Source organism: Balaenoptera physalus (genome assembly GCF_965194825.1).
Source record: "Balaenoptera physalus genome assembly, chromosome: 20".
NCBI classification, from domain to species: Eukaryota; Metazoa; Chordata; class Mammalia; order Artiodactyla; family Balaenopteridae; genus Balaenoptera; species Balaenoptera physalus.
This window is the reverse complement of record NC_138901.1, coordinates 37,079,181-37,106,093: the sequence shown is the minus strand read 5'-3', so window position 1 is coordinate 37,106,093 and position 26,913 is coordinate 37,079,181. Positions and strand designations below refer to the sequence as shown.

The 26,913-nt window shown below is 42.8% G+C and overlaps 1 protein-coding gene and 1 long non-coding RNA gene across 3 annotated transcripts in view; one reads left to right on the top strand and one right to left on the bottom strand.

Moving 5' to 3' along the window:
• Positions 1–26,913, bottom strand: part of ANKFN1 (ankyrin repeat and fibronectin type III domain containing 1) — a 427,590-nt gene that overhangs the window by 320,704 nt on the left and 79,973 nt on the right. The window contains exon 1 of one of the 2 annotated variants that reach the window (XM_082439937.1): positions 21,341–21,354. The exons of the other annotated variant lie outside the window; for it this stretch is intronic. The gene's annotated coding sequence lies outside the window, so the exon portion shown is untranslated. Of the gene's footprint in view, positions 1–21,340; positions 21,355–26,913 lie in introns of those variants that run through there. 2 annotated transcript variants of the gene reach the window in all.
• Positions 1–26,913, top strand: part of LOC309649789 — a 404,889-nt gene that overhangs the window by 334,521 nt on the left and 43,455 nt on the right. The gene's annotated exons all lie outside the window — the stretch shown is intronic.

Here is a 26,913-nt window from a genome sequence, read left to right as displayed (position 1 = left end):
AAACCAGAGTCATTTTAGCTTTTGCTATTGCTATAGACTGAATGTCCCCCCAACACTCAGATGTTTAATCCTAACACCCAATGTGACAGTGTTTGAAGATTGGGCCTTTGGAAGGTGATTAAATCATAAGAGCAGAGTCTTCATGAATGGAATTATGTCCTTTTTATAAGAGATTTTTATAGAGGTCCTAGAGAGTTCTCTGGCCCCACTTCTGCCATGTGAGGACACAGTGAAAACACAGCTGTCTCTGAACCAGGAAGAAGGGGCTCACCAAACACTGAATCTGCCAGTGTCTTGATCTAGGAATTCCCAACCTCCAGAACTGTGAGAAATAAATTTCTGTTTTTATAAGCCTCCCAGTCTATGGCACTTTGTTATAGCAGCTGAAGTGGACTAAGACATAACAAGTACAAAAGGATGCTGGGGGTCAAATTCTGGAAGGTCTTGATCAAGGAGGTTAAATCTCAGAGTGACAAATAGCAGAGCCAAGACAGAGACCCTCCTCCTTGGTTCCTTTACTAGCTCTTCTCCTGGGAGTTTCCTCCTCAAGCCCTCAGTATTGGGCTGGGTAGAGTCTGAATTTCAGTCACATGCTTCCCTGCTGTTTCCTGTCTTCTCATCTGTGCTGACATCTGTGTCTGGACAGTCTTATTGGGTCCATGTGAAGACCCAGACTCAGGGTGATGTGACCCAGCTGTGGACAACCTCTTGTTTCGGAGACTTGGCCTCTTCTCAGCGGGATGCCAAAATGAAGAAAATAACTTTTCTTTGGCAGTTTCCACAAAGTGAAATGCTAGTCCCAGCCTTTGGATTTTTTTTTCCCCTTCTGTTCACCCATGCTGTTTATGGAAAATGAATCATGTGACTCATTTACACACAAATGGAGAGGTAGTTTGGAGATAAACAACACGACTTCCTGGAATGCCACTGGCTGCCCATCGCATTACTGTTATAAGCATTGCTGCAGACCCTTGGTTTGTAGAGAGCCTCCTGGGATATAAGGTGCTGCTTAGGTCAGAGGGAAAAACAGGCTCCGGGCCCATCTGCTGGGCTAATTAATGCTGGAGACAGGATTCCCGTCTGCACATTGCTCTTTCCCTGGCATGAATCAAAACCACTCACTCTAGTCTCTCCAAATCTAGTCCCTCATCTCTGCCAAAGGACAGAATGACTGCAAAGGCCCGAGGGAAGGACAGAAGGCCAAGAACCTGGGGTCCTTTTAATGGAGGCCTCATGGTGAAACCCCCGGGGCCATTGCTCACTTAGTGAGTTCATGATGCCTCTCCTGCTTCCTTCCGGGACTCATAGTTTTTTACTCCTGCAAATCTCTTCCTCCTCGGGGTCCAGCCCCAAACACTCAGTTCCCAGGAGCTCCTCCTGCTCTCCATGCCCTTCCAGCTGCAGAAGATGAGTTTAGAAGCTATTCTTATTTCCAGGATATTTCAGGACATTTCACAAAGATTGGCCTGCCCCTCCTAATGACCCACCCAGCTCAAACATTCACTCCCCTCTATTCTGCCTCCCACAGACTTGGTCACTTGCTCCTCTATGTTCTTGTAGCTCTTACAACAACTTCTGTATATGCGCTGGTGATTCTTTGCTTGGGTATCTAGCTCCCTCTCTGGGCAGGTAGCCCTGTAGGGACCAGGACCTGCCTTATTCTTTGAATCCTTGGCAGTACCTGGAATGGAGTAGGAGCTCAATACACATTGGCTGAGTGAGTGAAAGGGTGCTTTCACTAATCATTACCTTCTTTGACCTCTGAGATCATTTTTTGAAGATACTTCCATTTTTGCTTTTCAAGATGCGGCATGGGGGGTGGTGTGAACCCCCGAGTCTCAGACCAGGAGCAAACTCTCAGGATCCAGAATGGGGGCCTGCAAAGTTTCTTCTCCTCTGCAGAGCTGACACTGATCTCCACGGATCTTCCAGATGGGCCTGATCAGGGCCTCTCTTCTGTTAGCACAATCTCTGCAGCCTGAGATGCCTAGCATATCACAAGGCAGGCCAAAGTCGATGAGACAGCTCTGTTGGAACTGCTGAGGGCTGTCTTCCGGGCAGCACTGCTCTCCCCTGCTGCATCCCAGCACAAGAGCCTTCAGGGTCTACCGCGGAGGCCACTGGCGCGGTGCACGCTCACTGCGCATCTGTTACCTTCACCTTCTAGGTGAGCCCTCACCACGGTTTGGCAACGACCCTAGGCATCCCCAGGAAGCGTCCTCTACCACTCTAGTCAATGATTATTTTACTTTCCTCTCCCCTCAAGTCTCCTGCGCACACTACAACCTCCCTCCTCTTCCTCCTCCCTCTTGCTGGACGTACTACCTCGTATCCCATAAAGAAATCAGGAACTCCCAAATGGAAATGCCTTATTTCTCCTGCCAGGTCCACAGACCTCCCTACCTCTGCTTACTTCCTCTGCCTCTTTCCTTTTGTTACCAAGGAGAGCATGGCCCGCAGCTGACGCAAGGCCAGGCTCCCAGATGGATTCCGGATGCTGTCCCGTGACTCTCTCTGGAGCCCACTTTCTCTTTCATCTCCACTCCGCCCCCTACCCCTTCTTCCTGGGTAGCTCCCCACACTATTCAAGCAGACTCTGTTGTTACTGTATTGACACAGAACCACTCCCTTGAGACCACCACTCCACAAAGGTAACCATCTCTATTTTTCTTCACAGTCAACATTCTAGAAACAACTTTCTAGAGCCTGCAATCTCCACTTACCCATTCACTCCTCAGCCTCTCCAAGGAGACCTCCATCCTCCTCTACAGTGCAGCTCTGGCTGGTATGACAGATCAGAGTCATGTATACACGGAGAGGGAGTTTGCAGCTAACTGCTGGAGAAGTGGCTGTAGCTCAGACCAGGGTGGTTAGAATGAAGAGAACCAGAGAAATAGAGAAATGGACAGACTCTGAATAGATGTTGAGGGTGTGGCCAAACACATTTGTTGAAAGATGGAAAAAGAAAAATCGTAGTCCTAGATGACCCCAAGGTTTCTAGGAAGCTCAGCTGTTAGACGGTGCTATCGTTTCCTGAAACAAGGTGGGCTACAGAGGACAGGCTTTTGGTGCATCACTGTCTCCCCTTCTGCACTGCAAGCTCTGTGCCGGTGGCTGCTGTTTCTCAGTGTTCATTCACCACTGTTTCCCAAATACCCAACCCAGTGCGCTCTTACTTGTTTGTTTAATGAATGAGTAAATCTTAATATATAACGGTATTAGTTTCACTTAAGATATTTTCAGCCAGAAGTAATAGAAAACATTAACTCAAATTAGCTTAAAAAATAAGCAGTTTATCATCTCACAAAACAGGGAGTGCCAGCTCTGGGGATTGACTGATTCATCTTTACATCGCTCTGCTCTGTGGACCTCAGCCTCGGACTCATCCTCGGGCTGGTGGGCAGTGGTTCCAGAGTCACATTCAACCCAATCAGAATCAGAGAAGGAAGAGGCAGCATCCATCTCTCTCTCACTCTCGCTCTCTCTCAGGGTAAGAAAAGTTTCCCCACAAGCCACCCAGCACACTTCCCCTCTTGTTCCATGGGGCAGATTGGGGCACAACGTCCTTCCTGAGCCAATCTGGGGAAAGCAAGCATCTGTAAATCACTCAGGCCCTCCCCTGGAGCTGGGGTGGTGCCACAGGCACCTGGTTGCAAGGTGGTGAGGAGGGTACCTGAACCCAGTCTGGATTCTACTAGAAAGGAAAAAGCAGGAAAGTAGCACCTTTATGAAACCAACACCCTCATGCTGACAAGATGCTTTATAATAATAATGAAATATAGGCTTATCAACAAGTTGTGTGAATTCTGAAAGTGCTTGTGAAAAGAAAAAAACAAAAACCAAACCAAACCAGACCAAAAAAATCCAAAAGCAAGTGCTTTTGATACCTATGGATATTCTAGATGTAAAAATTACCCGAAATGTTAAATGAGTCTTGCAATTGATGATCACTCTACAACCACAAAATACATTTCCTGTGAATTTAAGATAGCTTATGGAAAATAATTGCGAGTTTCTTATTAAAGTTACTTAGCAAATATTTATTAAGCATTATGTGCAAAGACATGAACTTGGAAAAGGAATAACAATAAACATACAACTTGTTCCAGTTCATCAGGAGGGAAAGAGGGAAGGCACCAACAGCTGCTGATGCCTGTCCTATATGCTTGCTGATGTTCTTACATTTCATTCTCCCAAGAGTCCTATCAAGTAGTCATTATTATCCTCATCATACATTTCTAATGGTCACCAAGGTCTGGTTCACTTCTGAGTTCATGGACAGCTGCACTTCCCAGGCCCATTGAGGCTGGGTCTGTGACTAGAAATCACACAGGTCGCTTCTGTGTTGGGCACGAATTGCTGGTGTGAGGACTTCCAGTCTCTTGCCCTGTTCTAGCCCTAGGAATTCCACATGTTCCAGATGACACAGCTGCGAGATGGTAAAACCTCCGTCCCCTGGGTCCCTGAATGACTGTGTGGAGCAGAGCCTCCTGCTCTCCTGCAATGGATACATAGCATGAATGAGACACATTTGTTATGTTAACCCCCTGAAAGATTCTGGAGTTCTTGCTGCACCACACTGTAGTTTATTCTAGTATAAAACATGAAGGTACAGAGGAGTCAGATAACTCACAGAAAGTCACCAAAAGTGAAAGAGTAGGGCTATGAACACAGGTTTAATTTGCTTCCAAATCTTGCACTGCTTTTCCACAGCATGCCAGAGTCCAAATTACGTAAAGTTCTTGTCACAAAACTGGCACTCAATAAATGTTTTATCTAATATTATGGATGGTGATAAATTATATGTTTTTTTGTATGCAGCAGGTTCTTATTGCTTATCGATTTTATACATATTAGTGTATATATGTCAATCCCAATCTCCAAATTCATCCCACCACCACCCCCACCCCCTGCTTTCCCCCCTTGGTGTCCATACATTTGTTCTCTACATCTATGTCTCTATTTCTGCCTTGCAAGCTGGTTCATCTGTACCATTTTTCAAGATTCCACATATATGCATTCATATACAATATTTGTTTTTCTCTTTCTGACTTACTTCACTCTGTATGACAGTCTCTAGGTCCATCCACCTCACTACAAATAACTCAATTTCGTTCCTTTTTATGGCTGAGTAATATTCCATTGTATATATGTACCACATCTTCTTTATCCATTCATCCATCGATGGGCATTTAGGTTACTTCCATGACCTGGCTATTGTAAATAGTGTTGTAATGAATGATGGGGTGCATGTGTGTTTTGGAATTATGGTTTTCTCTTGGTATATGCCCAGCAGTGGGATTGCTGGGTCATATGTAATTCTATTTTTAGTATTTTAAGGAACCTCCATACTGTTCTCCATAGTGGCTGTATCAATTTACATGCCCACCAACAGTGGAAGAGTGTTCCCTTTTCTCCACACCCTCTCCAGCATTTGATGTTTGTAGATTTTCTGATGATGCCCATTCTAACTGGTGTGAGGTGATACCTCGTTGTAGTTTTGATTTGCATTTCTCTAATAATTAGTGATGTTGAGCAGCTTTTCATGTGCTTCTTGGCCATCTGTATGTCTTCTTTGGAGAAATGTCTATTTAGGTCTTCTGCCCATTTTTTGATTGGGTTGTTTATTTCTTTAATATTGAGCTGCATGAGCTGTTTATATATTTTGGAGATTAATCCTTTGTCCATTGATTCATTTGCAAATATTTTCTCCCATTCTGAGGGTTGTCTTTTCGTCTTGTTTATAGTTTCCTTTGCTGTGCAAAAGATTTTAAGTTCCATTAGGTCCCATTTGTTTATTTTTGTTTTTATTTCCATTACTCTAGGAGGTGGGTCAGAAAAGATCTTGCTGTGATTTATGTCAAAGAGTGTTCTTCCTGTGTTTTCCTCTAAGAGTTTTATAGTATCTGGTCTTACGTTTAGGTCTTTAAGCCATTTTGAGTTTATTTTTGTGCATGGTGTTAAGGAGTGTTCTAATTTCATTCTTTTACATGTAGCTGCCCAGTTTTCTCAGCACCACTTATTGAAGAGGCTGTCTTTTCTCCATTGTATATCCTTGCCTACTTTGTCATAGATTAGTTGATCATAGTTGTGTGGGTTTATCTCTCGGCTTTCTATCCTGTTCCATCTATATTTCTGTTTTTGTGCCAGTACCAATCTGTCTTGATTACTGTAGCTTTGTAGTACAGTCGGAAGTCAGGGAGTCTGATTACTCCAGCTCCATTTTTTTCCCTTAAGATTGTTTTGGTTATTTGGGGTCTTTTGTGTCACCATACAAGTTTTAAGATTTTTTGTTCTAGGTCTGTAAAAATTGCCATTGGTAATTTCATAGGGATTGCACTGAATCTGTAGATTGCTTTGGGTAGTATAGTCAGTTTCACACTATTGATTCTTCCAATCCAACAACATGGTATATCTCTCCATTTGTGTTATCTTTGATTTTTTTCATCAGTGTCTTATATTTTCTGAGTACAGGTCTTTTATCTCCTTAGGTAGGTTTATTCCTAGGCTTTTATTCTTTTTGTTGCAATGGTGAATGGGATCGTTTCCTTAATTTCTCTTTCTGACCTGTCATTGTTAGTCTACAGGAATGAAAGAGATTTCTGTTCATTAATTTTGTATCCTGCAACTTTACCAAATCCATTGATTAACTGTAGTAGATTCATAGACAATCTTTAGGATTCTCTATGTATAGTATCATGTCATTGGCAAACAGTGACAGTTTTACTTCTTCTTTTCCAATTTGTATTCCTTTTATTTCTTTTTCTTCTCTGATTGCCATGGCTAGGACTTCCAAAACTATGTTGAATAATAGTGGCGAGAGTGGACATCCTTGTCTTGTTCCTGATCTTAGAGGAAATGCTTTCAGTTTTTCACCATTGAGAATGATGTTTGCTGTGGATTTGTCATATATGTTCTTTATTATCTGAGGTAGGTTCCCTCTATGTCCACTTTCTGGAGCATTTTAATCATAAATGGGTGTTGAATTTTGTCAAAAGCTTTTTCTGCATCTATTGGGATGATCATATGGGTTTTATTCTTCAATTTGTTAATATAGTGTATCACATTGATTGATTTGCGTATTTTGAAGAATCCTTGCATCCCTGGGATAAATCACACTTGATCATGGTGTGTGGTCCTTTTAATATCTTGTTGGATTCTGTTTGCTAGTATTTTGTTGAGGATTTTTGCATCTATATTCATCGGTGATATTGGTCTGTAATTTTCTTTTTTTGTGATATATTTGTCTGGTTTTGGTATCAGGGTGATGGTGGCCTTGTAGAATGAGTTTGGGAGTATTCCTTCCTCTGCAATTTTTTGGAAGAGTTTGAGAGGATGGGTGTTAGCTCTTCTCTAAATGTTTGATAGAATTCACCTGTGAAGCCATCTGGTCCTGGGCTTTTGTTTGTTGGAAGATTTTAAATCACAGTTTCACTTTCATTACTTGTAATTGGTCTATTCATGTTTTCTGTTTCTATTACATGTTTTTAACATTTGAACCAAGGTTTTCAAAATCCTGTATATACATATATAAAAGCATACAATGTTATATGTGTGTGTACATGTGTGTATAGTGTGTGTGTGTGTGTATATATATTATATATATATATATATATATATATATATATATATATATATATATATATATATATTCTCATTTACCCCTTACATTATGCTCATCTGGTAGGTCTTAGTAAATTTATCTCTGTATGTCTTTTTTTTTCCTTTCTTTTTCCTTCTGCTAAACAAATAATTATTGATTTTCTAGGATGTACCAGTCCCTGTGTAGTATATGGTGAAAGTTGCCCAAGAATTAGAGAGATTCAATGACTTATCTATGGACTCACAAACACTAAAAGGAAGAACTAGAATTGGAACACAGCTTGTCTGTTTTTAAATTTCAGGAGTTTATAGTTTAATAGAGGGGTAAGAGAGCCACAAAAAATATCATTAAATACAGCAGTCAAAAGAATTAGCGAGGTGACAAAGAGTTTGTCCTCAATATATGCTTATAATTGAATGAAAAACTACTACAGGGATTCAGGAGTGGAAGGCGTGATCACTCCCAGCTGGGGTCACTAGTGAAGTTTTCACAGGAACGTGGAGCTCACCTGAGCTTTGCAGGATGAGTGGGATTTGGACTGGAGACTGAAGTGAAAGGGCTTTCCAGTGGCCTCAGATGTCCCAAATGTTTTTGGAGGAAATGTTCAAAATGCTGTTGGGTACAGTGTGGGCTTTGAGTTGGGAGCAGTAGACAAATATGATGGAAAGAAGACTATAGAACTGTGGAATGTAGCAGGAAGCAATCTCAGAGATCATCTTATCCAAGGAAATCAAAGGACTTTGATCTCAAAGGTTAACTGGGGTCTGCTGGATGTGACTGCACACACGATTCTGAAGCTCATTAGTGCTCAGTGGAAAAAGGCAAGGATTGATGAATGATGAATTGCAAGGGCACTATAACAAAGGGATGGTGCCTGAATGCTACTCATCTGGCATCTCTGATGTTATCCAATCATTTCATGTCACATGTAAGGTAAATATGATCCAGAGAGGGAAAGTGACTCCTCCAAGGTCACACAGCTCGACTATGGTACAACCAGAACTAGAAAAAGACTACCCGATTTCTTTTCTTGGACTTTTCCTCTCCACATCAGATTCTGTAAGATCTAATGCATTTGAACAATTGTGTAGGTGAGAGGGAGGCTCTATAAGCTTTTCAGTAGGGCAGATTGCATTGAAATGATGGTGAGGGTGTGCTAGGCAGATTGACATGTGGAAGGCAGAGGCAGGGAAAGGGTTAGGTGAATTCCAAGATCGAATTAGGAATCACGTAACAGGGCCTGAATTAGGGCTATGGAAGAGAAAAGGATAGATGAGCATGATTACAACAGAGGAGAAAGAATTCTTGTTGTTATTAACAATACTGACGATGCTGTTCATAAACAAGATCAGATCACTGCTCTAGAAAGTGATGTTAAAAAGAACATTTCCCCCGAGAAAGCCCAGACTAATCCCATGTTTAAACAATCCTTGGATGCTGTATTCCAGGCTGAAGTTGGCTGTTTCTCTAAGTGCCAAATACCCATATGAAAATTAAAAAAATGAGTCCAACATCTGAATGTTTGGGCTATATGACGCCAAGCGTCCCACACAGCTGATTCAGAGGCAACAAGAGGGCATGTGGTGCTGACTGCTGGCACAGGCATTTCATAGATTCCACTAGGACGCTGAAAAGTTTGGGGATGTAGAACACATTACCCAGACAACACTCATTTGTATCTTTCCGGCAAATCTACTTCACTTGACAAGGAGATGAGACATAGGAAACACTCTGTCTCATCCAGATAGAATCCTGCTTACAATAGTGAGTGGTCTATATAATGCTCTATATAATAGCGGTCTATATAATATAGAATAACAGCCTATATAATAGCAATTGTAATGTCATGGAACACAATCTCTGGGTAATTTTGAAATATTTTCTAAATAATATTTGTAATTGTTAAGCCATGAACTTGAGAATGATAATATGTGATGGAATAGAAATAGATCCCATGTGGATTTGGGGGAAAACTGCATTTGGGTTTACTCATCTTTAAAGAATGACAGGCACATAGTAGGTATTCAAGCAATATTAATTCTCACTCCATCATATTGACACAGAACTTAAAGTTCATAAGGCAATTTGAGTGAACTCTATTTCATATGACAAAAATCAAGTTAGAGAAAACATTAACTAACTCTGCCCAGTGCCATCCAACTAGCAAACAGTGAGGACCAGGTTTAAACTTATGCCTTCTGGCTCTAAGTCCAGTGTACTTTTCACCGCACCATAATAATGCACATGTTATGTATATTACCTTTTCTTCTTAAGCAGGCTATAATTTTGGCAGTCCATACTGGATTTTATTTTCCACTGTGGCTTGTGCAATAGTTACCACCACTGAGTATTTTCAACTGACAGAAGATTTCTACTGAGAAACAAATTGATGCATTATCCTGAGAAATGGGCTGAACTGTGTAATATGAGGCCTCAAGAATACCTTGGGGATCACAGACCATTTTCAGCTTGGAAACTGGGGAACATTCATCTGTATTGAAGGGACTTTGATAATACTTTCAAGTAAAGAGGATTTTAGAACTTTTAGACTGTTGATATTAAGAAAGCTGTGTCTCCAATTGTTCACTTAAAATTTTTTTAGACCATTAATTTGTTCATTCATTCATTCATTCATTCATCCATCTAGCCATTAAACATTTATCATGTACCAGGTCCCATGCTAGGGGCTGGAGATGAAGTGATATATACAGTCCTCTCCCGCAAGGAGCTCACAGTTTGGGTAGAAACAAACTAACAATGAGACAGCATGAGGACAGATGCAGTGTAGACGGACAGCGTACTATGGGATGTTGGGGAGGGACCTCTGACTGAGACTAAGAATCAGGGAAGTAGGTAGGCAAGGATTCCCAGAGCATCTGCTGCCTGGGCTGAGATGCAAAAAATGATCAGAAGTTAACAGGATTTCTAAAGGGCTGAGGCATGGTGGAGGTCTTCTCCAGCAGAGAGAGCGCCAGAGGCAAAGATGCAGAGGGGTGGGGAAAACATGGTGAGTGGGGTGTGGCCATAGCAGAAAGGAATAAAAAGATGTTGGTGGGACAGATTCTGAGAGGCTTTGGAGTCTAAATTTTTACTGTTTGATACACAAAGGCGAATACTACTTCTTTTTACGTCAAAATCAAGCCAGCTACTGCTGATGAGGATTTAGCCAAATTTATGTGATTTATGTGTACAAACACCAATATACATACACCCCACAAAGCACATCACGTCATGTCTATATGATGAGTAAAGGATAATAAACAAAAGCTGTTTTAAATTTCTAGGTGATTTCTTCTTCAGAGATGGGAGTTGGTGGCTTCCATCATGTAGCTTGTTTCTTTGGCTTGTTTTCTAGGCCCAGCAGGTTAATATTTGAAGGCATTGGAAATGAAGGAGACAGAAGGCAGACACGTTAAGCTGGCTGGGCAAAGTCCCATTGCTGCCCAAGCCTCATGGCACTACAGTGCCATCTCACCCCTGCAAAGATGTCAACAATACAAACTAACTCAAAATTTCAGGAGCCAACTACCTCTTTAGCAAACTAAAGTTTCAGGAGCAAAGTAGGTATGGAAGATGAGGTCTAGCAAAAGTGGACATTGGTAATGGAAGAAAACCACAAATGTGTGTGTGGAGAAAATGTGAATCATAGAACCATAAACTCTGAGAGCTGGGAGTTCTAGAATGCAAGTTAATTAGCCCAGGATCTAGCCAGGGCTTTCTGCATCACTGCATGGACACTATTTACTTTGTGTATTGCTTAAAGCTGGACAGCATCAGGTCTTAGCAGTGGCCAGAGTCAAAGAGAAAATCTGTATGTGTAGTGGAGGTGATACTGAGTCATTTTTGCTTGGCTCTGCTCCTAGAAAAATCTCTGAAAATTTTTACAGGCAAAATTGGCATCTCTGATATAGCATGGTCCCCAGTTCTCATTTTTCAAGGTTCAAAATATGTTTTTATTTTAATTTATTTTCAATATTAGAAAGCTAAGTTTTATTGTGGCTGCTTTTAATTCTTTCCCAAAGAAATATGTCTGCTATTTCAGTAGTCTCCAATAGCAACTCTATAGCTAAGGATCAAATATGTTTTTAATAGAGAATAATGGAGGGGAGAAAACCTGTTTATCTCTGTTCTGATTAGCTCAACCAGCAAATTTGGAACACCAAAGATTTCTGCAGAGTTTGCTGAATGATTATTCTATTTTCACTAAAAAATGCTATAGACACAACGGGTATGTCCATTGATAGTTCTACTCAATTTGATTATTCAATAAATTAGTGTGTTTAGAGCATGCTGTTATGGGCTGAATTTTGTCACCCCACCCCATCAAATTCATATATTGAAGTCCTAACTCCCTATCCCCCAGTACTTTAGAATGTAATTGTATTTGGAGACAGGGTCTTTACAGAAGTAATTAAATTAAAAGAGGTCACTAAGGTGGGCCCTAATCCAATATGATGGTGTCCATACAAGAAGAGAAAATTTGGATACAGACACGTGCAGAGAGAAGACAAGTGGAGACACAGGGAGAAGACAGCCATCTGCAAGCCAAGGAGAGAGGCCTGGAACAGATCCTTCCCTCACAACCCTCAGAAGGAGCCAACCCCGCCAACACCTTGCTCTTGAACTTCTAGCCTCAAGAACTACTAGACAATACAGTTCTGTTGTTGAAGTCAACCGGTATATGGTGCTTTGTTATGGCAGCCCTAGGAAACTAATACATATGCATATTCATTGCATCTCTATATTAGTGAGCTTATAATGTGAACATTTATTTTCTGCCATCTGTTCCTTTTTAGTTTGGTTAAAGCATCCTGATTTCCTCTAGGAGAACAGCCTCTCCCCATTTTATATACTCTTGATGGGACTGTAAATAAGACCCCCACCCTACCTTGGGGGTGGTGGTGGGGTGGTCACGTGACCCAAGTTAGGTCAATTAGCCTTTCTCCTGAGACTTTGACCCTTAGGTGGAACTAGAATGAAAATAATGATAGAAGCTGACCAATGAGGCTGCTAAACAGTATCTGCTACACAATCCAGGGTTGCTGCCTGGATCCTGCATTTTTGCAAGCATGGTTATCTAGCATTCTCATGGATTCTGAGAACTGCCCTAAATCTTCTAATTGTTTTATCTTAAATTAGGAGGACATTTTCTATAGCTTGCAAGCAAATTTTTTTTCTAATTCAGTCCTACGATTTTTTTTTCTATTGGAATTTAAAAAAAAGTTAATAAAAATTTTATTTAAAACCTTTTCCTTGCTTATTTCTCTCTTATTTTCCTATGTCGGTTTTATGCATTCATTTGTCATTCAAAAAGTGTTTACTAACTGACAGCAAAAGACAAATACTGTATATCACATATACGTGGAATCTAAAACATACAACAAACTAGTGAGTATAACAAAAAAGAAGCGATTCACAGATATAGAGAACAAATTAGTGGTTACCAGTGAGGAGAGGGAAGCAGGGAGAGGCAATCTACGGGTGGGGGAGTGGGAGGTACAAACTCTTGGGTGTAAGATAGGCTACAAGGATGTATTGTACAACACAGGGAATATAGCCAATATTTTGTAATAACTCTAAATGGAGTGTAACCTTTAAAACTTGTAAAAAAAAATTAAAAATTAAAAAAATCTGTAAAACTCCAAAAACAAAAAATGTTTACTAAGCACATATTAGGTATCAGATACTGTGTTAGGTGATTCCATCAAACTGGAAGCTGGAAGACGTTCTGTGCAGTGTGGGGAATTTTTGAATATTTGGAAAGTAGATATTTCATATATTATTAAACTGCATTTATAGAGAGCCTGTATACACTTACATCAGCAGCTCAGATTAAATGGAAAATGCCATCTAAACATAAAGAATTTAAAGTCAAAAAGTTTTTATTTAGCACCACTGTGTATTTAACAGTTAACAAATAGGAACACATTCTAGGTTGAACACCAAACCTTAAGAAAATGAGAAAAGTCATTCTGAGTCCTCTTAACCCTGGTGATGCTACCACAGGAGACTACCTTAAGCACTTTAATGCTTGGTCTCGCTTAGTCCTCACAGCATACCTCTGAGCTGAGTACTAGTATCCTTCCCATTTTACAGAGATAGAACCAGAGGCTAGGAAACTTTCCCAAAGTCTCCCAGCATCCTTTATAGTCCTTCAAGTGGCAAACAAACCCCTCTAATTCCACTTGCCCTTTGCCACCACTAACGTCTTAATTATTAGAGGCCCAAGGAACCCTCTTATCTTCTCAAAATAGCTAACGAAACAGAACAATCTCCTGCCTCAAGATTCCAGGAGTTAGGACCTGTATGCCATGTGCCCCTGTCTCCTGTCCTCTCCTGGTTTTACAACTTTGTTTTATTGGATAATTCCTTCCTCACATCCAAGGCATCATAACTGTTTCATTTCTAAATCTGGGGGTGTGTGCTTTGGTAGCCGACCACCAAGACTAGAGTTTGAGAATAAATCAATATGCATTTTCTATAGAACTCATTGCAGCGGGATTTTATACTTATTATTACTTGCCTCCCAGACTCATTTAACAGAGGCCAATCGGCAGCGCCCATCTCTTATAAAAGTTTCCAGAAGACAAAACATGAGAGCTCTGTTCCATTTTTTCCTGGGATTCTTTATCTTGCATAAGCATCAGTAATCAAAGTGGCATTTACTAGCTTGGCAAATGAATAAACTTTTGCTTTCCCACAAGTTCAGTTGTAGGCATCAGGCTCTCCTAAAGTTTCTAGAGCAAACAGGCAGTGGAGTGTTTGTGCAAAAAAGGAGAGAGAGAGAGAGAGAGAGACAGAGACAGAGAGACAAAGACCGAGAGGAGGGAAAAGGAGAGGGACAGGGTGAGAGAGAAAGGAAGGAAGGAAGGAAGGAGGAAGGGAGGGAAGAAGGAAGGGAGAGAGAGAAAAGAAAAGAAAAAAAAAAAAAGAAAAAGAAAGGAAAGAGAAAGGAAACCTCCAAGGAAAAATAGTATAACAAGGACCACACTGATCCTACATTAGTTTCCTAGTGACTTGCAGAGTCTGTAATTTTTATCATTTACCTTTCTCTCCACTACACCAATTCCTAGGGGAGGGTTCATTTTTTATTCGTTCTGAAAGTTTACCATCAATCATACTCTTAAAGAGCTTGCCAGAAACTTGGACAGAGCCTCATAATAAAATTGCAGAGGCAGAGGACTAATTGATTTCTATAAATAATGTTTAGCTGTAAAGATATGAAAGGTGGTTAGAACCACATGTATTAATCTCCTTCTCGCTCCATCTGTGTCTGCAAACGCAGACTGTACCTTGACAAAGTGCCCTGGTCATTTTGCCCTGCAAACACACAGCGGGAGATGAACACCAGATGCCTCACCCCTCCCGTTTCCCTGTCCTGCCCTCTGCCCTGCCCCTACCTCCTCTGGCCAAATCCTCTAATTACTCCTCCCCACTGGACCCCAGTTTCTATCCCACAATTTAAGAATTCTCTTCCCATTACCATCCCCGCACTGACAACACGCAGAGAAGCTGACAGTTCCCCGCTGCTCTTGGCCCTTCTGCCTTTCTGTACAATAAACAAAAATACAACCCAAACTCCAAACGTGAAACCTTTTCTTCAGACTGCAAGACTGACAATGTTTAAGAAAAACAGTAACTATTGGTGCTAAAGAATTATTAATGTGTGTGTCTTGGAAAGAGGGAGGCTAGAGAGAACTCCCTCTGAAAGACGCTCTCACGCACTACTAGCTTTAATCACATTGCACAGAAACACCCAGCGGTTACTACTTGTCAACATCATGTAAAACGGGAACCAAATTATATCTGGCAAATAAATGCTGGCTGGACAAAGATAATGCTCTAACTCTCATACTTATTTAAGAGTTGCTGAAGAAATGTTGAGAACTCGCATAAGCACCATCTGTTCAGCCCAACTGTGCTACGTGGAAGTAAAAAGTGAACTGGAGACAGGGTGGGGCTGTGTGATAGATGCCCAATTCTGATTTATGAATATTAGGTCATTACATCTCAAAGGCTGATGCCTAAGGGCACCATCTTAGCTGGTTCAGTCAATCAGCTGGTTCCAATCCTGGTTAAACACAACATGAAATGCCATACTTAGCACGGAATATCATTTTTCTGGCTATAGATTAAACACAAAATGAATGATTGTTTTCACTTGGGAGACAGGAAAATTGCCACACTAGACAGAATTCAATGAAATTGGCCCATTTCTTTTTCTTCTTCCTCCTCTTCTCCTTCTTCTATTACCACTATTTCTTCTTCTTCCTCTACTTCTACTACTTCTGTTTCTGATTCTCCGTCTTCTGATTCTTCTAATTCTTCTTCTTCTCCTTCTCTTTCTTCTTTTGCCTAGATTGCTCCTAGATCCTGGTAGATAGATATTTTCCGTACATAAGAGTGCTAGGGAGTCTTTTTAATGGGGCAACACAAATGACTACATTGATTTAAATAAAGTGATTCCACATCAGTTGACTTCTGGTCGCATTAAACATTCCTGATGATTATCATACTCGAAATATGAGCATAACTTTAAAAGCTTTCACAGATACTTTCCTTTTCTCTAACTTTTTATGGGAGGCAGATCAAACTTTCTCAAAGCTTTTATTTTAGGGGGAAAATGCATGCTGTATTCATAATTCTAAGTCTCAGTAAAATTAACCACACTTGTAAAAAATCATTTATTTTTAGCAAGGGCTCCTTCTATAACATTCCCTTCCTCTCCACATGCTGTTTAGTTGTCCGTCTTTACCACCTTGGGCAGGCTTGCTGAATTCATTTCAGTGGGTTCTCATTTCCATGGTAAGTGCCAAGAAGGTAGGAACGGTTCTAGTTCCACTTGCTTGGCCTGGAGCCCCCAGTGGCTTAGCAAAGGCTACTAGCTCTACCACCAGCCACCAGGGTTCTGGATTTGCTGGCTTTTGTTATAGTTTCATTACCTGAAGTGGCCCTAACCTCTTTTAAGCACCGACCTGCAAGAAGACAAAGGGAAGGGCATAGCTGATGGAACCTAAGAAAGTTTTCTTTCTTCCTTTTTAAAAGGTCTTGGGTGCAGAGGGCAAGCCCAGTTGGCACTGAGCTGCCATGCCACTCAGTCTCACAGTTATTGAACTGCTTCCAGAAATTAGGCAAGATAACCCTTGGGGTATAGCAAGGGGAGTTGCTTGATCTGTGAATTAGTGAAGATGTCAGGACACTGCATGGCTGATCCAGCCCCCAAGTCCATGTTGTTCAAATGGCTGAAGCATTTCGAGCAAGTGAAAAATTAGCACATCTGTTCATTGGATCAGTGGAAGGAGCCTACTGAGCTCTGCAACACCATGGCTGATGGGTCTGATGAATTATTTAGCATTCCAAAAAGCTGGGGTGTTCTTCATGTAGGCTGGTTGGAAAGTTAAGGGTGCCAAGAAATACATGGTACTGTATTTATATTACCTGGAGTTGAAAAACTGTGTAACCCAGTTTCCACTGCTTATGGCAACAAGCTGAAGTCTGAAACCAGGAGTCTAGAGGAACACCTAGGGATGAAGTTCAGGCTTGGATTCCACAGGTCCAATCAAGTACGGCCACCATTGCTTTCTGACCTATAAGTTTACACCTATAAATGTACCCTCCAACACAAGATGAAAACCTTGAAGTAGGTAAATAATCACGGGTTGGGGATCGAATGCATCAGTAGGTTTATAGCCAATGGAGTCCTAGGAGAAGGGTCTACTTAAGTGTATCAGTGGGAACTTGGAGATCAAAGAGAGTGAAGCCAATCTATGGCCTTCCTGAGTGCCAGGCAAGGAAATGGTCCCTGGCAAGACACCATCATCCCTACACACTCCTAAAGTCTTGAGAGAGGAAGGAGGAGCCTCCAGGGAGGCCCAGGAGAACTTGAGCTGTGGTGTCTGAGAATAAGCAGGCACTGTTTCTCAGGGTGCTGGCGATAGTCATCTGGGGGGGCCTGGAATCTGGTTGCTCCTTGATAGAGTCCCCCAGACACACCCTATCATCAGTGCACATTCAAGCCAAGATGATCAAATAAAGCTGCTGCATCTGCCTGTTTCCTGAGCCCTCGAGTTTCCTCTTTACCTCAGTTTTAGATAGCTGTCTCTGGGATCTGAACTAGCTGAGGGCAAGGATTTAGTAGTTCTTTAATCCCCACCCCTGCCCCATTGGCCCGAGTCCTCATCCTCTCCCTTTTCTGTCCTCCCTGGGTGACCAGTGCTCCCCTGCTGGCTCCCAGTGGCCTGAGTCCCTTGCTGTGTTATTCCACCAGGACTGTGCCCTCCCCAAGAGAATCTCTCAGTCCTGCTGTTTTGGAGAACTGGAGATGGGGTCCCCTTCCTAGTTGCTGATACCTAAGTTAAATATAATAAAGCCATTCCAGTTGAGGGAGCAGAATGGTGTGGAATAGGAATTGGCAAATTTGTAGAGTCAGTGAATAAACAGTTTAGCTTTTGCAGGCCATGCGGGCTTTGTGGCACTACTCAGCTCTGACCTCCTGGTGCTAAAGCAGGATAGTCAGTATGGAAATGGACGAGTATGGCTGCATGTTGATAAAAGTTTACTTACAAAAACAGGGGACAAGTTAGATTCGGCCTGTGGGGCGGTAGTTTGATGACCCCTGGTGTGGAAGAAAGAATACTAGGCAGGAAAAAACCTGCCCCTCCTTACCCCAGCACAGCCCTGACCTTAGCCAGCTGCGTGGCTTTAGGCAAGTCACCTCTCACTTCCTTTCCCACCTCTTGCTCCTCCCCAAAGGAGTGTGCCTTAGAGAGGGTGATGTGTGACCCCAGCCACACACCTGACATCTTCAGTTGTCTTGTTCATTGGTGGCCAACAGTGCAAAGGCGGTTGACCATAACGGCTATCATTTTGAGCATCTGTTATGAGATAATGTACATCCTCTCCCTAATCTTCACAACTCACCAAGGTACGTAATAGGATCCCTCTTTAACAGATGAGGAAACAGAGATCAGATATGTTAAATAACTTGCCCAAGTTACGGAATGAGTAAGTCACAAGGTCAGGATTCAAATCCAGGTCCATTCAACCCCACCCAGTTTTCTCAGATGCCATGTGGTTTCCCATGTAGGTTTCACTTCTGTTCACTCTAACCATTTGGCAGATGTTGTCTCTGGTACCCTGTTCTCTACCCAGTTGCTGGAGTGATCAGATACAGTCACTTCCATGTGAAATCTGTCCAATGGCTTTCCCTTCATACTTTGGAATAGAATAAAGACATTCCAATTAAATGAACAGAATGATGTAGCTCCAAAGTCCTCACTGTGGCTTGTAAGACTCCTATCTCACTCCCACTCTTCTGGCCTTTCCTCTCTGATTCACCTATTCCATTCCAGACCCAGGCATTTTGCTTTGCCTAAAACATGTCAAGCAGACTCCCACATCGAGATCTTTGGGCTCATGGTTCTCCAGCTTGGAACACTATTCTCTCAGTATCTGAATGGCTCATTCCCTCATTGAATTGATGCCTTAACTTAAATGTCACCTCCTCAAAAAGAAGGCCATTTCCTGGCCATTGTATCCATCACTCTGTATCCTTACATTTCTTTAGTGTTTCTTGTAGCACCACCTATCACACTAGGCAATAATCATGTTTATCTGTGTGTGTGTTTTTTTTTTTTTTTCCTTCTTCTTCTCTCTTGCATGGTTAGGGCAAAGAATTTGTCTTATTCATTGATAAATGGTGCCTGACCTCATAGGCTTTCAATAACTATCTACTGATTGTTGAACAAATGAAAGAGGATATTGGAATGAGGCAACAGAGTGTGACTGGCTTGGGATCAGTTGCTCACCACTCTGAAGGCAGTGATTTAAATCTCTCAGCAGTGAGAAGCCTAGTCTCCTAGTCCCCTAGTTGGAAGGATAGTTTGCTTGCCTTTATCAGAAAAAATCAGGGTATTACTTTCTCTCACCCTTAGAAAGTACCCAAGACAAGAGAGGTGGTACAAAACTGGGAAAGATTAGTCTCATGAGTCTGAATGTCAGAGGTCATCTAGGGTCCAGAGTTTTCCAGTTTCCAATCTCTGAGCCACTTCTTGCTTGACCTCCTCCACTGCCTGCAGCAGTGGCCAAAGTGCAGCGCATGGCCAGGAGCAGAGGGAGGGCAAGTGGATCCTTCTCTGCAGGGGCTGTTTCTGACCAGACTATATACCACCACCAACCCCACCCACCAAACCCCCTTATCCTCAGGCTTGAAGGCAGCATGAAGACTTCAGATAAACACTTTTGGTGGAGAAACACTATTTTCATCCAAACCCTGACACTCGTTGGGTGAAGGGTCAGAGAGCTGAAATAGCTTGGCCAAGATCCCACCGTTAAGTTAATGCCGCAGCCGGTCCAGAGCCTAAGTCTCCTGAACACAAGACTGGTCTTAACTCCACACTCCATGCAACACGTGGTTATCAGCCAATAACACCCCAGGCTGCTCCTTTAAGAATCAATTCAGTTCCACAAACACTGACCGGTCATCCAAAGTGTGCCTGGCCCTGTAACTGGTCAGAATCTGGCTGCAGTGAGCAAAACAGTCGAGTCCCTGTCCTCAAAGAGTCTCCTGGAAGTTTGAACAGGGAATAAATGCAGTAAGATTTTTTTTTTGGTATTGAAATATTGACGAATGCAGTAATCAGTTTAACCTCAAAGAGGCTGTAAAGCGCCTTCTCAGAAGTTCCTCAAACGGTTATGCTTAGGCCTTACTCTGGCTATGATAGATACGATTTTTTAAAAAAGGGGTGGAGAGAGAGAAGAAGGAAGAAGGAAGGAAGGGAGAGAAAAGGAAGGAGAGGAGAATTAAGGGGTCTGTGGCTTCCTCCTTTCCCCCCTTACTTGTAAACATCTCTGCTTCTTTCAGGGAACTAAGGTGCAGGGTCCCTCTCCAGAAGCCTTTTCAGCATGGATCTCACCTATGAAGTCCTGGGATGAAACAAAAGAGCTGAATTATTTTTCTCACTCAGTTTCCCTTACCCGGCCCTCTGCCGCCCAGATGTCAACAACAAACTTCTACACGATCGTAGAAATTTTTGATTACTACTAACCCAACCAACAACGGACAGTCCCTCCATCAAAGGCTCATTTAATGTCTTCTGGATCAGGCTGGGTCAGTGATGGGGATTCAGATACCAACACAACCTGCAGGATCAGTAAGGGGACATGTAAGTCAGTCTCAACTGTGCCCAGGCTGGGCTCAGTCACACACAGGTGACTGCCCGACCAGAAAAGTTCATGCTGAACTTTAGAAATCTTTACAAATCTTTCTTCTCCATCATGATGACAATAAAATCCAAAAACAATGAAAAGAAAAGAGAGACAGACAGAGAGAGAGAGAGAGGTAGTACACAAGTGTATGGGCAGAAATATTGAGCAAGAGTTGATGTTAACATGGAAACAATTCCTGATTTCCTCCTTTTTATATAAGCAAAAAGCAAAAGATGAGAGAAAGCAGAAAACAAGGTAAAACCTTGTCTCCTGAAGCCTCTCTCTTTCCATCCTTCCCCATTCTCCCACTTCCCAAAAGATAAAGATACACTTTACAGCCCCAAACTACTTGGGATCAAGACTTTTCCTTTCCTTGTACAGAAAGGAAACCAGCTTTCCCTCCGCCCGACCCGGGATGATGCTGGCGCCCGAGTTCACTCGCCCACTCTGCCCACATTTTCCTGCCTGTTCCATGCAAAAGCAATTGTCTCCAAAGCCAATTACCGATATTCAGAACTGTGGTGTTCCTACCCTGGTTAGAGACGCCTCCATGAGAGCCGGGGGTGAGCTCCTGAGTTGAAAGAGAACCGAAGGTTGCGGGTGGGGGTGGGAGGGGGTGGAGGAGGAGGGGGGGTGGGAGGTGGGTGGAGGGAAACCCCTTCTCGAACCGCCACACGGTTCCCGTTGCCAAGGGAAACCTGGCTTTGTCCGGGAGGCTAAGAATGGCCGCCTCTCCCACGGCCTGGCTGCAGGAGTGGCCAAAGCGCGGCGCAGGGCAGGGAGGAGAGGGAGGGCAAGAACCGAACAGGGTTAGGACAAAGAAATCCCTTTCAAAGAATGAAAGAAATGGTAAAAAAAAAAAAAAATTAGGGTCTTAGGAGGTGCCGGTGGGGAAGGAATAAGTTTATCGATGATGCTGTGATAGGATTTGAGTTGGCTTTTTTGCCCCTGAATGGGGTGAGATTCAAATCTGGTCCTCAGAGGAGACAGGGTGGCAGGACAGAGAGGAGACAGAGAGGGGAGGTTGGAGGGGGCGTGTCTCCACTCTCTTGCAGTCCATGCTAAGCAGTAATCAGATCGATGACTATTTGGTTAACGCACTTAGTCGAAGCTTGGAATGGATTCTTTTGTCTAGGGATTCATTGGAGGAGCTTCTGGCTGTTTCCTAGAAGTCAGGTGGGGCCTGGCCAGGAGATGATAGTATACTTTTGATGGTCAAGCACACTCTCATTTGCCCTGCATTTTAGGGACTGTGTTGGCTTGCCTTTTGGGAAGAAATTCTTTTAGGGAATGTGGCCAAGGTGGCACATGCTTTGTGCATGCTTATTTTGAAAGCCATTTGTCAAGGGTAGACCAGGTTGAACAGTAGTTTGGAGAGTTTGGATGGACCCCAATTCCTAGCCTAGTGCCTGGCACAGTGTAATTGTTCTATAAACTGTTTGCTTTCTGAATGGTTGTCGAAAGACAGCTTGTTTCTTAGCGTCTTGTCTTTCCAGCAAGGTAGGGAGATGTATATTTGGTGGTGCAGTTGAGGCTCAGGGAATGCAGCTTACCTGTGGACTTGTGATGGAATGGTAGTAGTAAAGAGACTCCAGCCCAGAGGCCGTTACCTTTGACCATGATGTCTAATGACTTTCTTTAAAATAGAGAAATTAAAAGCACTCTCTATCCAAATGTTGCTCTACAATAGGAGAAATGGCACATAAATAAAGAGAAACAGGAACTGGTCACCTCTGCATCTGGTCTGGGCTAAACGTGGGGTAAGGCTATTCACACTGAGTTAAAATGAAGTATCAAGAAAACACACACACACACACACACACACACACATGCACATACATTTACATGTATTTCCCTGTGAGATGGTGAGCTTCTTCCATCACTTTTTCTCTAAGGCTCTGCTCTGGCATTCATTGCTCCAGAAACGGCCCATCACTTTCCCCAAGCTCAGCTTCCATAGCACTTTTTTAGGGTCTTCCTCCTGATACTTATCCCACTGATTTAGCCATGGGAGCCTGATTTAGTCATTAGTATGATCACAGGATGATCCTCTACCAGAATGAAATCTCCTTGAGGGAAGGCACCATGTTTCATTCCTTTTCTGTCTCTTAAACACCTAGTAAGATGCCTCTTGCATAGTAGGTTCATTTACTTAAGAGTCAAGGGCAATGAGCCCATGCACTGAGTGTCAACTTTATTAGGCCCCAGGGAGGATTCAAGAGATGTTGGAGGTATAGTATCTACCAGTTTTGCAAAGTTTCAGCTCTAGGTAAGATGAAGGACTTGGTCCTTCAATATTACTTAAGCCTATTGCAGTAAGTGTATCTGAGAGTAATAAAAGTCATCATTTATTTATTGGACAAAAACGCACTCTTGATGGTTCTGTCTGTTGGATTGTGACCTAGGAGCACAGAGCTGCAAACATGCCCAGTCAGGCTTGCAGGAGAGCCATGTTTACTTCTCATCAATACTTTTGGCTTTTTTAGCCTGTCTCCTCTAAAGAAATCCGGGTTAAGGCACTTTTCCTTATGGTAAAAAGACCAGAACTAACTCCATCATGGCACTTTCCCTACTCTATGAGTCTACTTCTCTTTTACAAAAAGACTCATCTAAATTCATCAAAACCCACTATCAAAATGCACAAGTTACAACTGGCTCAATCACAAAAAAACAGCATTTTGGACATTCTTATCAGTTTGGGGCATCTGGGCCCAGGTTTTCTGCTCATTCTCTCCAGGGGATGCTGACATAGCACATACTTTGCATGGATGGAGCACTAACTTGTCAACCAGGGGAAGGTTCCAACCAGAAGGGGCAGGGTCTTGTCCTCAAGGCCTCTCAGAAACAGCAGGTGGAGAGTGCTAGGTGCTGAGTAGAGTAGTAGAGGACTGATGCTTTCAGGTCATCTGAAGGTCACAGAGGATGACTGTTGCCCAGGGTTGCATGCTGAGTGAGCAGAGATGGGACTGGACCCTAAACCCAGGATGCCCCCTCATACCTTCCCGAGGGCTCTCTTGCCCCCAGGTCCCCCCCACCCCGAGTGATCAGCCATGTTAATCATTCCATCTGGTCACTCCACTCTTCACAGTAAGGTGCTGCCACATCTGTCCATTGCCCCAAGATCAAGTCTGTCTCATAGGCTTTCTGTGGCCTGCACTTTCCAACTTTTCCTCAGAGACTCCATTCCCTTTCCCAGTGCCTCAGCTCTTTTCTAAAATACTCAGAGACATTATTTCACTTCACCACGTTCTCTTAACTTTTCCTCCACCGAAATGTGACTCAAGTGATGGCAACGTCACGGTTATGGTCCCAGATCAACTCATGACATTGCTCTGCCTGTGCCGGGAAGCCGTGAGGAAGGTGCTATGGAATGAGGGTTTTGGTGGAGGAGGCTAACAGGGGACCGTGTTATGCTACACTGGAGGGAAGGGCACTGTGTTGGTGCTCAGTCTTCATCACAAGGTGCTGTGCATTTTGGGGAGAGAGTGTAATTAAGAGAAGGAGACATAAAGGAAGGGAGAAGGAATTGGAATTTAGCTGTACCTACAACTCAAGTGCATTCATACTTTCTGGACACCAAGGAGCTTCTATTCAAACCAATACCATTACCATACACTGAGGTCTCAAAGTCAAATGCCTACAGGGGCCAGATAATGAGGTAAGTGGGGCAGTAAGCCTTGTGTCAGGCAATAAGGAGTGGTGGAGACTGCAGTAAAATAGAGACAAAATGCTGTGTGTAAAGGGAACAGTAGTTACTCAGCCTCAGCTGCTTACTAACATGTGGGATTGCAGCCCAGGATTGCCAAGAGCTTTACAGTTTTTAAAGAGAAGCTGGAAGTGTGTGAAATTTCATAATTTAAAACTGTTGATTCAAAATATTAACAAACATTGTGTAGGGCAAGCAAAATACACTGGTGGATTCTGTCCAGTTCATGAGCTGCCACTTTGCAACCTCTGCCCTGTATGGAACTTTCCAGAGTCTGTGCACAGGCATCTGCAGGCAGTGGTGTATAGCTGTCATCAATAATCCAGATCACAAAAATTGCGTAAAAGCATCCACAGGGTAACAGGGTAGAGCCGTAAATGATCTCAACATGCTACTCAGTCAAATTAGAAGGTGCTACAGTGATCGGATAGAAAAGAATGGAAAACAAAGTAATGGAAGACCGAACTCCTTCCCAGGAGATGTGGCTTTGTTTGATGTGAAGGTAGGATTGATTGGTGCTCCTGTCCAACTCTGGGAGCTGGACAGCTCCGGAGGTGGTCCTCCCAAATCCTCCTACAGCACAGGGAGGCTGGGCTGGCAGAGGGGGTGTCACCATGGCAAATAGGATGCCATGCCAGGTGTAGGTACACGCATAACTCAGCACTGGGTTTTTTTTCTCACTGACCTCAGTCATACTTTCCCCAGCTCTTAACCTGTATAAACTCAAGTCTTCACCTCTGGGGACACGCTGGCAATGGTAACAGCCCCTTCTCCGAGGAAGACCTTCCTTCACCCCTGACCGCCTGTAGAGGCCCTGGTGTGACTGTTCACAGTGACCGCTCTGCCTCCAGCGCTCTCTGCTGGACCCCTGCCTTTTGAATCCCTTTTCATCATCACATCTTCTTCTCTCAGTTACGAGACGAGTTACGATACCGAGAAGATACTTGCCAAGAATTTGCCTTCTGCGTCTCTTTCAGTTCCTCCCTTCCTTCTGGTTATCATTCAAATCTCACAAATTATTTTTTTCACAAAGTCTACTGGTCCTGAGACACCATTTCCTATTTCTACAGCCACCATCCTTACCCACATGTTGACCATTCCAAATTCCTATTGTGATTCATGGTCTCTGAAGAAGGTTTTTCTTGCCCTCAGTCTCTCCTCATGTGCCCCAAGCACCATTTCCATCATGTCAGCCCCTTCCCTATTATTTATTATTATTAAATTAAAATACACAAACATGACCTTCACGGACTCTTTTTTTTTTTTTTTTTTTCACTGCCTCTGTGTAGAGCCTATGCAGTTACCTTCAGGCAACAGAAAGGGAATGGATTTTGGAATCATGCAGACCCACGTTTACATCCTGGCTTTGCCATTTACTCCCTGTGTGATCTGAACAAATTATATAACCTCTCTTGGCTTCGGTTACTTCATCTTAGAATTGGGATAAATAATAGCTACCCTGCACAGTTGCTGAGGCAATTATATAAGCTAATGTAGGCTTTCTCTTTGTAAGTATTCGAAAAAATGGTAGAGGTCATTAACATTACTCTCCACAGAGGTAGCATTAGAGGTGGAAAATAACAGGGTGTTTGCATCTGTCATCAAGATAACAGATATGTCAAAAGAATCTGAAGCAAGCTAAGTAAATTATGGAACTTGTACAGTTCTATGTGTTCTGCTACAGTGCAAAAGATATTTTTAAAAAAACTTTCAAGAGAGAAAATGAAAACCTACTGTTATAAAGTTCCAGCAGTTTTGTTTCCTGAATGTTTTAGCTACATCACCTATGTTCACCAATACATATGGATGTCACAGGCTTTGTGGACTGTGGTCACCTTTCACCTTCATGGGGCCACTAAGTGCAGCAGAATGGAGACATCTGAGTCGTCTGAGGTCAAATAATCTGAGTGTGAATCCTGACTCCATCAAGGATCCAGCTGTGGACCGTGAACAGGGTACCTGATCCTTCCAAGCTTCAGCCACTTACCTGTAAAACTAGGAGAACCATGCCATCCGGGTAGGGAGCATTAGATTAGTGGCTCTTCCCAAAGGGCCTCACCTGTTTTAACTGTCCATGTTACTTTATATAACATCCTCTCAGTTCACATCCTCTACGAAATTGCCTTTTGCTCAAGTCCTTCTGATATTAATCACTGCTTTACTCTGTATCCTCTCAGCAAATGGAATCTTAAAATCTGTGATGCAGAGTCCCCAGGAAGAGTCTTTTGAGCTAGATAGACTTGGTTCCAAATTCTGGTTTCAACATTAACTAGCTGTGTTACCTGGACAAATCTTAATCTCTTTATCTGTAAGACAGGAGTAATAACAGTCCTTCATTTTAGAGGACCCTTGTCAGGATTCACTGAGATAATGCAGGCAAGGTGTTTAGAGCAGGGCC